Consider the following 14,606-nt stretch of genomic DNA (forward strand, 5'->3'; position numbering starts at 1 on the left):
CCTTCTTATTCTACTATCTCTCCACATCTGTTTCATACACCTCCTCTACATGAACTCGTTAGAAGAATCGAATATTACAATAATTCGTTTATTCAATTATTACACCGACACCAATTAGTAATTAATACAACCGATTGTTGGGTATGTGGACTAATGCCTCATACCACAGAAAAAGGGATGCCATATTTAGTCCTTCCATTCTCTTATGAAGGTTCTGCTTGGGCTTATTTTGTAATTTTCTCTAACGCCTATCAAAGCCGATTTAAACGACCTGTCAGTTCTTATATTGGTGGTCCAGATTTCAGTCATAATTCATTGATAAAGGGAATGGTAGCTATGACTAAAATCATGGAAAATAGAAAAAATTTCTGTTGATGAGAGAAAAGCATATACTAATTGGAACGTCACTCATTATATCACAAGCCTTAGTGATAAGGTTAAACAAGGAAAGTCTCCACCAATTTGGACTGTACCTCATCAAGGCAATTTCTGTTTGCAAATAAATGGCCAAACTACTGACCCCGAACAGAGAAAAAGCTTTTGTTCCAATACTTACATCCACTCCTCTCAGAATTCGCCGCCATTAGTGCCATCTCAGGGCACGTATTTCATCTGTCACGATAGAGCCTATACGTGGTTGCCGACTGTTTTTTTCTGGAACTTGCTATATAGCTTTTCTTCTTCCCCCTACATACACAGCTTCTTCAAATTTCCTTAAAAACAGATATGGCAGAGAAATTATTGATTCCAAAGACACAGCAGGTCAAGAGGGAGGAGACTTCCTAAAAGGATTTCTTCCTTTTTGGGGTCCTATGGCAAACAGCAGGAATATGAGACAACTGGTTCGTGTTGTAGAGACTACCATAGACATCACCGTAGGAGCTTTGAGTATTATTACAGCGGAACTACAGGCGGATCGTCTTATGACTTTACAGAACCGAGTTGCCTTAGATGTTATTCTTGCAGATCGTGTTGGAGTCTGTAAATTGATCAAATCGAGTTGCTGTATTTATATACCTGATGATGCTCCGACAGTATACCAGGCCATCTCTAAATTACATATAATCTCAGAGTCGATTCATCAGGACGAAGGAGATTGGTCGTTATTGGGATGGTTTTGGGGACTACTGTCCAAATGGGGTTGGAAAGTGCTAACATTCCTTGGTATAGTTTTAGCCATCGTTTTCTCTTGTTGTCTTTTTATGCACTGTGGTCCCGCCATCTGCGACCTTTGTGCTACTATGTTCATCCCAAAACCTAAGACACAAAGAACAGAGAATATTAGAATGATGTTACAGCAACAGCTCGATGACCTCATGGCCATCGACATCGACTCAGATTAACATGAGTCTGTGTATCTTGCCTGAGTTCTGGCAAAAGGAGGGTCTGAGGAAATTCGATTTTCAATCACGATCGCATTGAGCCACCATTTTGTGCTCCGCCGCCATTTTGTGTTGCCCTCACTCAGGCGGCACGACGAACGAAGTCTTTTCTGCTTTTCTGCAATATTGTGTCAAAATAGCCTTGTGCCTCTGTTTACAAAGCTGGTGTTAGAGACTGGCCGAGTACACTAATCCCTGTCTGGTTTTTCTAAACCCTGTCTTAACTATATGTTGGTTCACACTATTCTCTTCTGACTTTATCTCATCTTCTGGCCTTCGCTGTCCTCCGCTCGTATTCTCTCATTTCACAACTGTCCTCCAAAACACACAAACGTATCTCGCCACCTGCAAGCCAGTTACAGACATGTTAATACCTTAATCTGTGGGAGGGGTGGCAAACACAGTTGGAGGAGAGGCTTTTTCGAGTTACTCGATACTTTTGTTTTCCGACTTTTTCTATTGGCTCTGACTTTCTTTTGGACTATTCCTACTGGTTTTTCATGTATGTTTTAGGTGTGTCCTTCGTTAATGTATATGTCACCTATGTACTATAAAAGATTGTGCGCCACGGAGTGAAGTGGCAGTCTCCTGAGAACATACCGTGTGTACTTCTAGGACAACTGTACTAGCTGCAGCTAATAAAATCTGATCTTTTACGCCGACAGAGTGTCCCCGTGTCTCTGTTAGCTGAAGCAGGAGAGCCCAGGAGATTAAGGCGTACCCTGCGCCGCCAGGCCCAATTGGTTCTGGTTCTTCAAGGTGTCTTTTGGTGTCGGTCGCGTCATTGATTTCAATGGAAGCTTGCGAAGGATTGCTGCTGCCGTGAAGAGAAGTGTCCGAAGCGATCCAAGCCTGGATCTAGGATGGAAGGAACCGGAAAGCAGAGGGGACAGAGTCTGGGTCACTTACCAGTGACCAAGGGCCGGATGGACCAATGCCCACAGATGTTGGGTGCTTCAGGTGAGTTGATGGGTGTCTTGACTCTTCAGCCACGAGGTCCAGGAGGCACCGACGACAACCAGGAGCTGTATTCGAGCTCTCCCACAAAGTTTGTCGAGTGCTGCGGTATCAGCGACCAGATTGGACCCAACAGCCTTGGCAACCACTGGAAATCAGAGAAAGGACTGCGGTGCAGACCAGCAAGGTCTGGGGGACTCACCCAGTGAGGGTAAGTCAGGGCACATCTGGAGAAACTAGGAAAGCCCAATCAGAAGAGGAGTTGCCTTCGTGGGGACCTACTAGCCAACGGGCTAGCGATGGCGAAGGAGCCTCAAGTGGTCGCTCTGAAATTTGGCCCACGGGTCACTCGTGGAGTGGAGGCCAGCAATCTTTGGTGCAGGAGATGCTCATGGCTGGGGCTACTGGCAGCCCAAAGCACAACTTTGAGGAAGACCAGGAAGATGATGTTGCTGCAAAGTTCACGGTATCCAGGGGTCACGGTTCCACGTCACCCACGATAGCCACGGGCCTCGGCTTTGCTGTGGACTCAGGGTAGCCTCGGGGAAGTCTGGAAATCCATCTCTGGTGATGCAAAGACTTCGGCGTCTGGCAGGAGCTTCAGTGATGCAGACCAGTCAGTTGCTTCTTTGGTGCCTGCCAAGCAGGGGAGTCACTCCTTGACCCCAAGGGAGATTTCTTCAGTCTTCTAAGCAAAGTAGAACATCGAAGGTCCAGGATATATATTGCAGAGTGACATCCAGGGTAATCTAAAGTCGCAAGGATTGGGTTCTCATACTTATACAAAGTTTGGGGGTTGGACATACTCTAGGGACCCACCTATGGGAGGGTTTGGAAAGAGGGGTGGTAGCCCCTGCAACTGGTTTGAACTGGACTATGCACAGGGACACCAAGTGTGCCCCAGTGCAGGACGTCAAAGCACCAGAGAGTGCTCCCGCCCAGCCCCAATACACATCTGCCTGTCTGGGGAGATGGTTACACCTCCCTGGGACAGGAAACCTATTGTCCAGGCCTCCCCTCTTGGAGTTTTGGTCAGCAGCAGGAGGCCAGACCCGTGTCTGTGGCAGAGGCACCCATTTTGTGATGCCAGGGCTGTAAAAATTCCTACCGGGTTAGACCAGTGTGATCGTGTCTCTCCCTCTAGAAGGGTGGAATGCTACCCCTGCCGCCAGAACTGGTGGGGGGCTAGTATTCCAAAGCGTTTGCCACCAAACACGACATGTTTCAGTGCAGCCATCCCAAAGTTAGCATTTACCGCAAGGTTATAATGCACTTAAGAGTATATTGTCAGTCTGCACCACAAACGGCATCATAGGTACCCCGAATGCTGCAGAGGGGCTCTGCTCATGCAGGGGTACCCTCTCACATAAAAACCAAGCACTCTGCCTTCAGGATTGTTAAGGTCTGCCATAGGAGTGACTTATACGTTTTATATGTGTGTGCAATGGTAGTGATATAGTTAGCCTATACCATAGTAAGGGGTGCAAGCACCACCTTACCCAGGCTGCAGTAGCAGACCTGTTGTGTCATTTTGGAGTGCTTCCCAGGGGTGGCATAATACATGCTTCAGCCACTGGTAGGCTTCTGAGGTACCTATGCTTTAGGTACATAGTATACCATATACTAGAGGCTTATACGGCACTCCAGAATCCATTAGATATGTACCTAATGTACATGGAAACAATTTTAGAGAGGAAGCAGCTAGGCTCGGGTCCTGATTAGCAGGGCCATGGCCAGACTAAGCTCGAAAAACAGTGAAACACCAGCAAAAAGTGGGGGTACCCATGTGAAGCAGATCCTACTCTCCTACAAGTGCCTGTATGAGTGGGTGGGTGAGTGACTGTATTTATGGGTATGTGTATGTGTGAGAGAGTAGATGCATGGGTGAGTGATTGGGTATGTGGGTGCTTGTATGCATGAGTGAGTTGCACTGTGAGTGGCTGAAAGGATAAGTAAATGGCTGTGTGAGTGAGTATATGGGTGAGTGAGTAGCTGTATAAGTAGCTATATAGGAGACTGGGTGTGTGAGTGGCTTTATGGGTAAGTGAGTGGGTATGTAAGTAGCTGTATGGGTGATTGAGTGCCTATGTGTGAGTGAGTTGGTGTGTGAGTGCCTGTATGAGTAGGTGTGTAAGTGACTGTATACATCAGTGAGTTTGTGTGTGAGTAACTGTATAGGTGAGTGATTGGGTGCATGATTTGCTATATGGGTGAGTGAGTGTTTGAGTGGTTGTATGGGTGAGTGTGTTAGTGAGTTAGACTGAGTAGGCAGCTGAGTTGCTGTATGAGTGTGTCAGTGGTTGTATGGTTAAGAGAGTAGGTGAGTCAGTGACTGTATTGGTGGCTAAGTAGGTGTGTGACTGGCTTTATGGATGAGTGAGTGGGTATATGAGTGGTTGTATAGGTTTGTGAGTGGGTGTGTGAGTGGCTGTATAGATCTGCAAATGAGTGTGTGAGTGGCTGTATGGGTCTGTGAATGGGTGTGTTAGTACCTGAGAGGGTCTGTGAATGGAATGGGTACGAGAGTGTTTGAGTGGATGTGTGAATGAGTGTGTGAGTCGGTCTCCGACTGGGTGAATGAGTGACTGTATACGTAAATGAGTGGGTGTGTCATGCCTGTAGAAGTGAGTAAGTGAGTGGGTGTGTCAGTAGATATCCCTTTGTGTGAGTGGCTGCATGGTATATCTGGGTGTCTCAACAACTGTATCACTCTGTGCCTTGGTGTGTACCTTTAATAGTTTTTTCAACAACACAGATATAACTTATTAGTAAAGACCATACTCCAATAGATGGTGCCATTCATCTGTATAAAAAGAAAAAAACAGAAATATCTGTTTGTGTTAAATTTTACAAAATTTCACAATAAACTTTTAATTTCTGCAATGCATAATATATGCAATATGTTAATATAAAGAAAACAGTAGACCTTTCTTATGTTTAAATAGTATCTTTCGTTACATTTAAGCATTTCATTTGCTCTTTTTTACTGTTCTCAGCTTTTATACTTATACACCATCAATGATGTAATGTATAAAGATTCATACTTGTACAGTGGGGAAAAGACAATCCTATAGATTGTAGAAAAAAACTGCACAGTATGTCACTCCAAATAAGTGACACTACATAACACTCACTACAATTATTTAATCAATCGTTTTACCTATGGTTACTAAACTGATCTAAACAAGCATATGTTAAAAATAACTCATTTATTATTAAGAGTGGTGTAATATCACTGATGGATATAAAGGACACTGTAATATTGAGATGCTTATAAAGACATCATCCCAGGTAGGCCGAATAATGTCATAAATAGTGAGGATGCACCTAGAACATATACCTTTTTAACGGTAATCCTCCTGTTGAGTGTTTGGGGTAAATTGTACTGATTCCACAAGCTCTTAAATACCTGAAGAAGAATGTGTGACAGTCCTGTCACTACATAAACGTTGCAGCAAAGCATATAGTGCAAAAACACAACCTCTTTTTGATTTCTGTTTAATTGCATGTACAAGATGAGGTACTTGAAAGAGTACATTGAGAACAACATTTTCAAAGCAGTTGACACGAGAGGGGTTTAACAATTGGGAACCTAGAATATCTCACTCATTGTCAAGATTTTTTCTTCTGAACACCTTACCTGTTCTCTTTCTTTCTGTTCTTTGTAACAACATGAGCACAATCCTTTGTAAGTTTACATTTTGGACAGCAAATCTATTTTTTAAAAATGGGATACTGTCCTATATGAGGAACATATACACTTCTTAAATGAGTGTAATATTTAACACAACTTGCATCAGTACTCACTTCACTGACATCAAAAGCAACCAAATACAAACTAGGCAATGTTCTAACTCGAGATAACACTACATAAGACATACCTTCTTTAAACACAGTACTACCAACATTAATAAATTCTGCATCTACACTTAAACTTTGAGATTTATAAGTAGTCACAACGTGTGCTAGAGAAACTGGAAACTGCTTCTGCCAAACATAGAAGCCTTTTACAAGCACAAAACAAGCAATACACCCTCCAACCTGCTTGATACCATCAACCTGATCACATTTTATTGCTAAGTATTCAACCTCATTCCTAATTGGAAAATGTAATGAAATCAATGACTTTGTCCATAGCATCATTTACTAATGCGTCCTCAAGACGTAAATTTCTACCCAAAATTACTCTACAATTCTTGCAAACAGTTGAACATTTCTCAAATCTCAGTTCTGGATACACTGAATCCAGTTTTGCTTGTAGTTTTTTATGTAGGAGTACTGTCACACCTTGGTGCTCCATTTTGTCTGTTGCTGTAAGTTGCAAACTTTCTTCTTTCTCCAATTTTTGCAGTTTTTCGTAGATAGAGGCACACTCCAAAAGTGTAGACATTAAGCACACTATAGATTTTACTTCTTTAATAAAAGTGAACATTAGCTCTACTGCTATTTTGTTTGTAGCAAACAGTCTCTTAGCAAATCAACTTTCTAGCTGATATTTTCCTTCTTTTGAGAGAATACCTCTCTAATATCCTTGAGAATTATTGCATTTTCAACATCAGATGCTTGTCACGTATTCATAAGTGTTCTTTATATTGGAAGTTTAACTAAATGTTTACGTTTCAAATACTTCCCAAAAAATGTAGAGTTTCTTCATGGAGCAGTGTTTTGAGCACAGGTTGTCCTTTCACTGGTGTAAGTTGTAGCAGATCGCACATACACAAACAAGTCTTTTTCTCAAAACAGCTGATCATAGTCTGTCCTTAGTTTTGGTTGCATTTTTAAGTGTACAAAGGCAAGCATTAAGTTAGAGATCATGCTCACTTCATTAATGCTTACAAGTTTTAACTTCTCGAGTACTTTTGAGACTTCATGATAAGCTTCACCAGATAACCTTTGGTACTCCAGTTTGCTGTCATGTTCTACAGGCAGCACGAGATGTTGAAAAAAGTAATTCCGTTGGTGATATGTGCAGCTAATCCAGGGGGTGCTGCTACTACACATGACTGATTAGGCCTGGGTGCTGAACTTCACTCTGTTCGCCGAGTTTGCAGAGTTTTCTGCACTCTGTACTACGCGGAGCTCACAGAGTTCAGAAAACTTCGCTTGGCAATGTGCAGCAGAGATTTTCCCCGCTCGCAATCGCAAACAGTAAGTTTGTGATTGCGAACGGTAAGTTTGCGAGCTGCCGCTTGGGTAGAATTTCTACCCGAGCGGCAGGAATACCAGCACAAACTGCCCCAGTCGCGGAACTTCGTGGAGTTTTATTGTAACTTTGCGGAGTTCTGCATAGCAAAACTCTGCCAACTTCGCCCAGGCCTGCAAATTACACTCTGTAATCTTCTGTGAGAAAGCAGTGAGAACTTCCAATTAAAAGCTTTTACCTGTGCCAGCTTGACTGCTGACATACAACAGCATTGGATTAAATGATGTGCATGTAGAATGTTTCTTCTCATGGAGAAATCCCTGCTCAACTCTGATTTTCATCTCTAAATATTCTTCTTTTGATCATCATTTAGTTGTCAAACTAACCATTCCAAATAATCATTTTCCTGTCTTACTTGTTGCATTCCAGCCTCCACTTCATTCATTGCAATGGCTGTCTCATTTTCTTGACTATGAGGACCTAAACTTTGGCTGCTTTATCAACTCTCCTTAGCTATTTTAGCAGCAATTGTTTCTTCCTGTTCAATCTCATCGTGTAACATTTTCAAATAGTTTGGACAAACTAAACACTCAATTCTATCCTTTGCAGCATTGGAAGAGACTTCATAGCAATCAAACTCTCCTAATTGATTTGGATTCAGAATGCCAAGGCAGTGTAGGCAGTCAGAAACATGCCATTTGCCATTGAGCCCCAATGACAAAAGTCATGTTTACAAACATCCATGCACCACAGGGTGCCTGGCATATGGGCCATGGATATTTGGTGTCACCACAGGTGCCACTGGGCCTCACAGCGGAGGCCCAGGCAGGCAGGACCCTGCTAGGGCCCACCAAAGTCCCTTTCTGAAACCACATCTCTATGGCGGTCGGACCACCATAGAAAGTCTGTGAGAAACGGACATCATAATCTCTATGGCCGTGCCTGAGCAGGCCCCGCCCCCATTGTAGGGACTACAATCTGACCGACTGTCCAACAGGCTCCTTCAGCTCATCGGAAGGGCCAGTCGTCCCTCATTGGAACGCATCATAATGCACCAGACGGACCGCTCAGCTGGATGTCGGTGGGAGGGCCACCAACGGCCTATTGGTGGTGGTCCCACCGACATCCTAATCAGGCCCAAAATTTGGTTTCTCTGTAGAAACTGCATTAAACTTTATTTCTTTTGCACATGTATTGGTACTAATATCTGTGCTCTGTTCCTCTACACCTGGACATACTAACTCCCCATTTTCCCCAGAATCTACTTAAAGACCAAAGAATCAGAATTTATTATCATCACAGACTTTTTAACAGTAAATACAGTATCATACAAAAGCACTTGGCTTAATTTTCTTAAACACAATGTGGAGGTATCACATAGCAAAGTCTTCTAACTAAATTTCACATGTTTGAATGATCAATAGCCAACATTAAAAAATGGTGAATGGTGCTTCTGCACACGTTCTTGGACAAACATGCCAATGAGTGTCCATGTAACTTAGTCAATTTACTCAATTTGTATGGATCTAAACCTTGCAAAATTGCAATTGTTTGTTTCACACTTTTTACCTGGAAAAGTCCTTAGTATATCAATTGATTGCTAGCAAACACTACAAATATTACTCCAGTTCCATTTATATACAGGAGCATGTCGACTATTGTACCTCTTGAGCTATCTCTTCCTCTACATTTCTAGGAACCATTTCCTCTTTTGTAATGGGAGTACCATCTTTTACCTCATAACATTGTCCAGTTGTTTCAACTACATGCAATAATATGTTCTCTTGTAAGTAGCTTTCTTCATTAAAGAAAGCCTCAGTATTTGATGTATGTTCCATTCTCCTTTAAAAATTTTGCAAAAATTACTTTTATCAAATATCCTTTTTTTAGGCTTTTTTTCTTCATAGACAACACTGTTTTATTCAGTGTTCTCATTCTATTTAGGATCAGAATAAATAGTTTATGATTCAAGGCAAATGCTTTGTCTACTGCATTTTCTATGCTTTAATGCTGCCGTTCTTCTTTTATACTGCTTTATATTTCTTATCAAATTCTTAGTTACCCTACTTCTGAACATTCTTCTTCTTATGGCTTTGAATTGTTTTTGCCTTGTTGTCTGATGAGCTGTTTTTTAGAACATATTCTACTTTCCACATCAATAACTTCTTTTCGTTTCCGAGTTGTTGGTAAAGCTCACTTTTTGTTAATATTAAAAATAATAATAAAATGATTTATAAAGCGCCTGGTTACTCCAAGAGGAGTGTCCTGTCGCTACTCAAGCTAATGCCAGTTCTGAATCTAAATAGCAAGCTGGACTAACCTATTGTTGTGGAAAGAGCCAGGTCTTCAGTTTCTTACAAAAGACTACTTCAGACCCCTCATGTCTCAGATGTAAAGGCATTCTATTCAACGGTTTAGAGGCCAGCAGGCAAAAGAGCAACCGCCCATGCAAGCTTTTTTCACTCTAGGCACAGTCGTACGCAAGATCCCAGTAGATCTCAGGTTTCTGTTAGGTTGATAAAACGTTGTCAGGGGACGTAAGTATCAAGGTCCCTTCCCATTCAACATTTTATGGCAGATGCACATCACTTTAAAAGCCACTCACAGGAAACTAGTGCAATTTGGCAAGAGCTGCCCCAATCGGGGCCTACCTCTGGATATTAAGCAGTAGCTGAGCCACTGTGTTCTGAACTCTCTCAAGTTTTGCCAATCAGCGGTACTGAGAAACAAAAGAAATGATTCCAGATGGTCCGATATCCTGAATAAGTAACAATAAGACTTCAAACCATGGCAGGGTTACAATCTTGCGCACATCCAAGATCCTGTCAGTTGTATGAATCAATATCTGGAAAATGCTCTAGGGAACATCAAGAGGGACAGCCACCTATGCCCCAATGTTCCTCCGTCACACGAGTAACAAAAGGAAAATAACTTAAAGACAAAAAGACGTTCCCGAGCAAGAGCAAGGCAGTTGAGCCTATGAATAACAATTCTTAATAACAATTACAGAAAAAATTATTTAGAGTCCGATAAGTCAAACAAACAAATTTCTTCTTTTATTTCCTTAGTCTTCTTTGTTCTTTCTCAAATCTTCCACAGTGACAAAACGCCAAAGTAAGATCAGTAGCCAACACGGGTTTCGTCTCGGGTGAGTTGCCCAGCGACTTCCTCAGGGCTACAACAATAACAATAAAGATTGTTCTATTCAAGATATTTGTCACTTTTAAATAATATCCTCACAAAATCTGAGTACAAAAAGGTCCAGGCAATTAGTGCAAATGTGACTCAGATAGAAGGGAATAAGTGACCATAAGTAGGAGAAAGCTAAAGATATCCACCCAGTGAAAAACTAACCAAATAGTTAAGGTGCTACCCCGCACCAGAGAAACCAAGAGAAAGAAACGCGCAACAGAGGATCACCTTGAAAAGGAGAAGAGACTCCATATTAAGAGTTTGGTTAATTCCCATCATTGTGAAGTTAAAAAGAGAAGATAAAACAGTCCTAATGTGCCACAAAAAAGTAAAGTGAATTCCAGTTACATCCATAAAAACTCCCTAAAAAATTAACTCACCATAAAAATGAGTCTCAAACAAAGTATATATCTTTAGTCCGCCACACTCATAATATATTCTTAGTGTGGATCCATACACTTTCATTCATGTGTATATAACAGTCTAAGGGGAAAAACCATGAGAAAAAGACATAAGCTAGTGTCTTGTTCCACACAAATCAAGTCATGACCTTAGTCAAACACGTACGACTTCCCTAAGCATCATTCCAGACGAGAAAGAACCTTTCTGTAGAAGCATAATACTCCAAACAATTTAGATATATCAATAAAATCAAATGCGACTAATAAGGGCCAAAATCAGCCCTTATTACTCAACAAGTACCTTATTGCAAATAGTATTCTAAAAGTCACTCAAAAAAGGATTGAGTATCGGTCATATTAAAAAATCATTAAACAGAAATAACCTTCAACGGTTTTGCAGTCCCGATCAAAAAATCAGATGAAAGGGAAGTTAGTATTTCTAAAAACAAAAGACCAAACATAGGTCAGACACATCTATCACAAGTTTGTCTCATTAATCTAAGACAGGAATCCATAGACATAAAAATATCAGGGTCTTTAGTTTCGCTAATAGCGAACGTAGTCTATATATAATTGCAATTAAATACAAGCATATCATGTAAGGCACGCCATATCCACGCGCCATTACCGGTTTAAAATAAAGCCTAATAGTTGGCAACGAACAAACGAAAAGGACCAAAAGGTCGTACGAGTTTCTACAATATCCAAACAGTGCTCCAATGAGCACCAACACAAGCTTTCAGTCTTAAATAAGGGCTTACCTAAAATAGAGAGGAAGAAAGGAGAGTACTCCGGTCGTCACCAATATTCTGCTTCTGTGTCAAGCCGAGCTTCCCCCGGAATTCCAATTTATACGTATGCGCGCCAGTCAACAAATGCGGCTCCGTTAAGTAATTAGAAGAAGGACCAGTCGTTTTAACATCTATACTGGCCGCCATCTTATAAGGTGCAAATCCCCTATGTATAACAACCAAAGTGTATATCGTAATATTGAGAACACTTAACATTATCAATTCCAAGTACAACCTATAGTTCCCAAAATCAAATTTCTAATTCCAAATCAGAGATCAACCTATCAAAATACTTTTTTGTATATTTATACCGCGTATAGTTGCCGCCATCTTAGTTAAGTGAATATCAACAACACGTATACTTCTTAATACTCCAAAAACTTGTCAGATAAGTGATCAGCCAATCCTATATCCCAAAAGCCAGCCACTAATTGCTGCATAACACCGGAACAGATATGTTATCTCTATTGGGCAAAGAGGAAAAACAAGGCTTCCTTCACAACACATGGGTAAGTTCAAGAAGTGTCCATCAAAAACTTTCAGCAACAGTGTAGGACTTTTGTAATGACATCAATAGTCAGACAACATTCTTACTTTATGACAAATGTGCCAGGAGAACGAAAAGAAAGAGATGAAAGTTGAACAAATTCACAGGTAGGAGTGAGAGATAGACGATGACACTCCCATTAGGTAAGGAAGGAGGAATTAATTAAACTATAAAGCAGTGTTTGTGTTATATGAGAAGAAATCGAGAGACCAAAAACCCAAGAAGAGAGTTAAAGGACCAGATTCTATTATATAAAATAGTACATTGGATTAATCACAATCATCCAGGAAGAAAAATAAAGGTTTACATCAGAAAAGGCAAGATAAATATGGAAAGATATAATAATGTCTCTGAGTTGTTACAGTCAATAACTGCATATATTCATATTCACATACAGACAGAAATGAATAGGATATGTTGCTGTAAACAAGAACATACATTGAAGCACAGCACAATATATATTTAGTCATGAAGAAAATAATGTAACTCATGGTCAACATTTATCCCACATTCCACCGCCCGTAATTTAAGAATCCATCGGGCCTCATATTGGCGTAGTCTTAACTCCCTATTTCCACCCCGAGAGTCAAACTTGACAACCTTTATACCATGAAAGCAGAAACCAAGTGATTTATCCTGGTTAGGGCAGATAGATGCATGATGACCTAAAGCACGGGTACTCATAGTACGGCCCGCGGGCCTCTAGCGGCCCGGCAAGCCTTCCCTGGCGGCCCGCGGACCTTGCAGACATAGTGCCTGTGCCCTGTGCTTGTCAGCGAACACCGCCGGTTACAGCAGCACGGAGCTGTGAGGCGGGGCGATTCTTTTAAAGGCCATTTACTTGTTAATGAGGCTTTTCTTAGCGCCCCTGCATCTCCCCTCTGATTGAGTGGAGATGCAGGGGCGCTAAGAAGAGATGAAATACAACAAAGTCTCATTAACAAGTGAATGGTCTTTAAAAGACCTGTGAAGTACTTGGGTGCGGCGGCCGTGTGCGTTCCCTGGAAGCAGTCTCAGCGCGGGGTGAGGTGACAGGGGACAGCAGGGTGAGGTGATGGAGGGCAGCAGGGAGTGAGAGCAGGGGGTGAGGTGACAGCGGGAGGAAGACAGAGTGCGACAGAGGGAGGAAGAGGGAGGGAAAGGAGGAAGACAGGGAGAGGAGGAAGACAGGGAGAGGAGGAAGACAGGGAAAGGGGGAAGACAGAGAGAGGGGGAGGGAGAGGGAGGGAGACAGAGGGAGAACGGAGGAGGGAGGGAGACAGAGGGAGGGAGACAGAGGGAGGGAGACAGAGGGAGGGAGACAGAGGGAGGGAGGGAGACGGAGGGAGGGAGACGGAGGGAGGGAGAGGGAGAGAGAGAGGGAGGGGGACAGAAAGAAAGGGAGACAAACAGTGAGTGAGACAGAGGGAGGGAGAGAGAGGGAGGGAGACGGAGAGGAAGGGAGGGAGAGAGGGAGACAGAGAGAGGGAGGGAGAGAGAGGCAGGGAGACAGAGGGAGGAAGGGAGGACAAAGGGAGGGAGGGAGACCGAGGGAGGGAGGGAGACAGAGGGAGGGAGACAGAGGGAGGGAGACAGAGGGAGGGAGACAGAGGGAGGGAGACAGAGGGAGACAGAGACAGAGGGAGGGAGACGGAGACAGAGGGAGGGAGACGGAGACAGAGGGAGGGATAGAGAGGGAGGGAGACAGAGGGAGAGAGGGAGAGGGAGGGAGACAGAGAGAGAGAGGGATGGGACAGAGCGAAAGGGAGATAAATAGTGAGTGAGTCAGAGGGAGCGAGAGGGAGAGAGAGAGGGAGGGAGACGGAGTGAGAGGGAGACAGAGAGGGAGGGGACAGAGCGAAAGGGAGACAAACAGTGAGTGAGACAGAGGGAGCGAGAGGTAGAGAGAGAGGGAGGGAGACGGAGTGAGAGGGAGACAGAGAGTGAGGGAGACAGAGAGAAAGGGAGACGAACAGTGAGTGAGACAAAGGGAGCGAGAGGGAGACACAGAATGAGTGAGACAGAGTGAGTGAGACAGAGAGGGAGGGAGACAGAGAGAAAGGGAGACAAACAGAGTGATGGAGGGAGAGAGAGATAGAGAGAGGGAGGGAGACGGAGCGAGAGAGAGGGAGAGTAATAGAGAGAGGGAGGGAAACAGAGAGAGAGAGATAGATAGATAGATAGATAGATAGATAGATAGATAGATAGATAGAT

The sequence above is a fragment of the Triturus cristatus genome, chromosome 3_2 (assembly GCF_964204655.1).
Source record: "Triturus cristatus chromosome 3_2, aTriCri1.1, whole genome shotgun sequence".
Classification (NCBI taxonomy): Eukaryota; Metazoa; Chordata; class Amphibia; order Caudata; family Salamandridae; genus Triturus; species Triturus cristatus.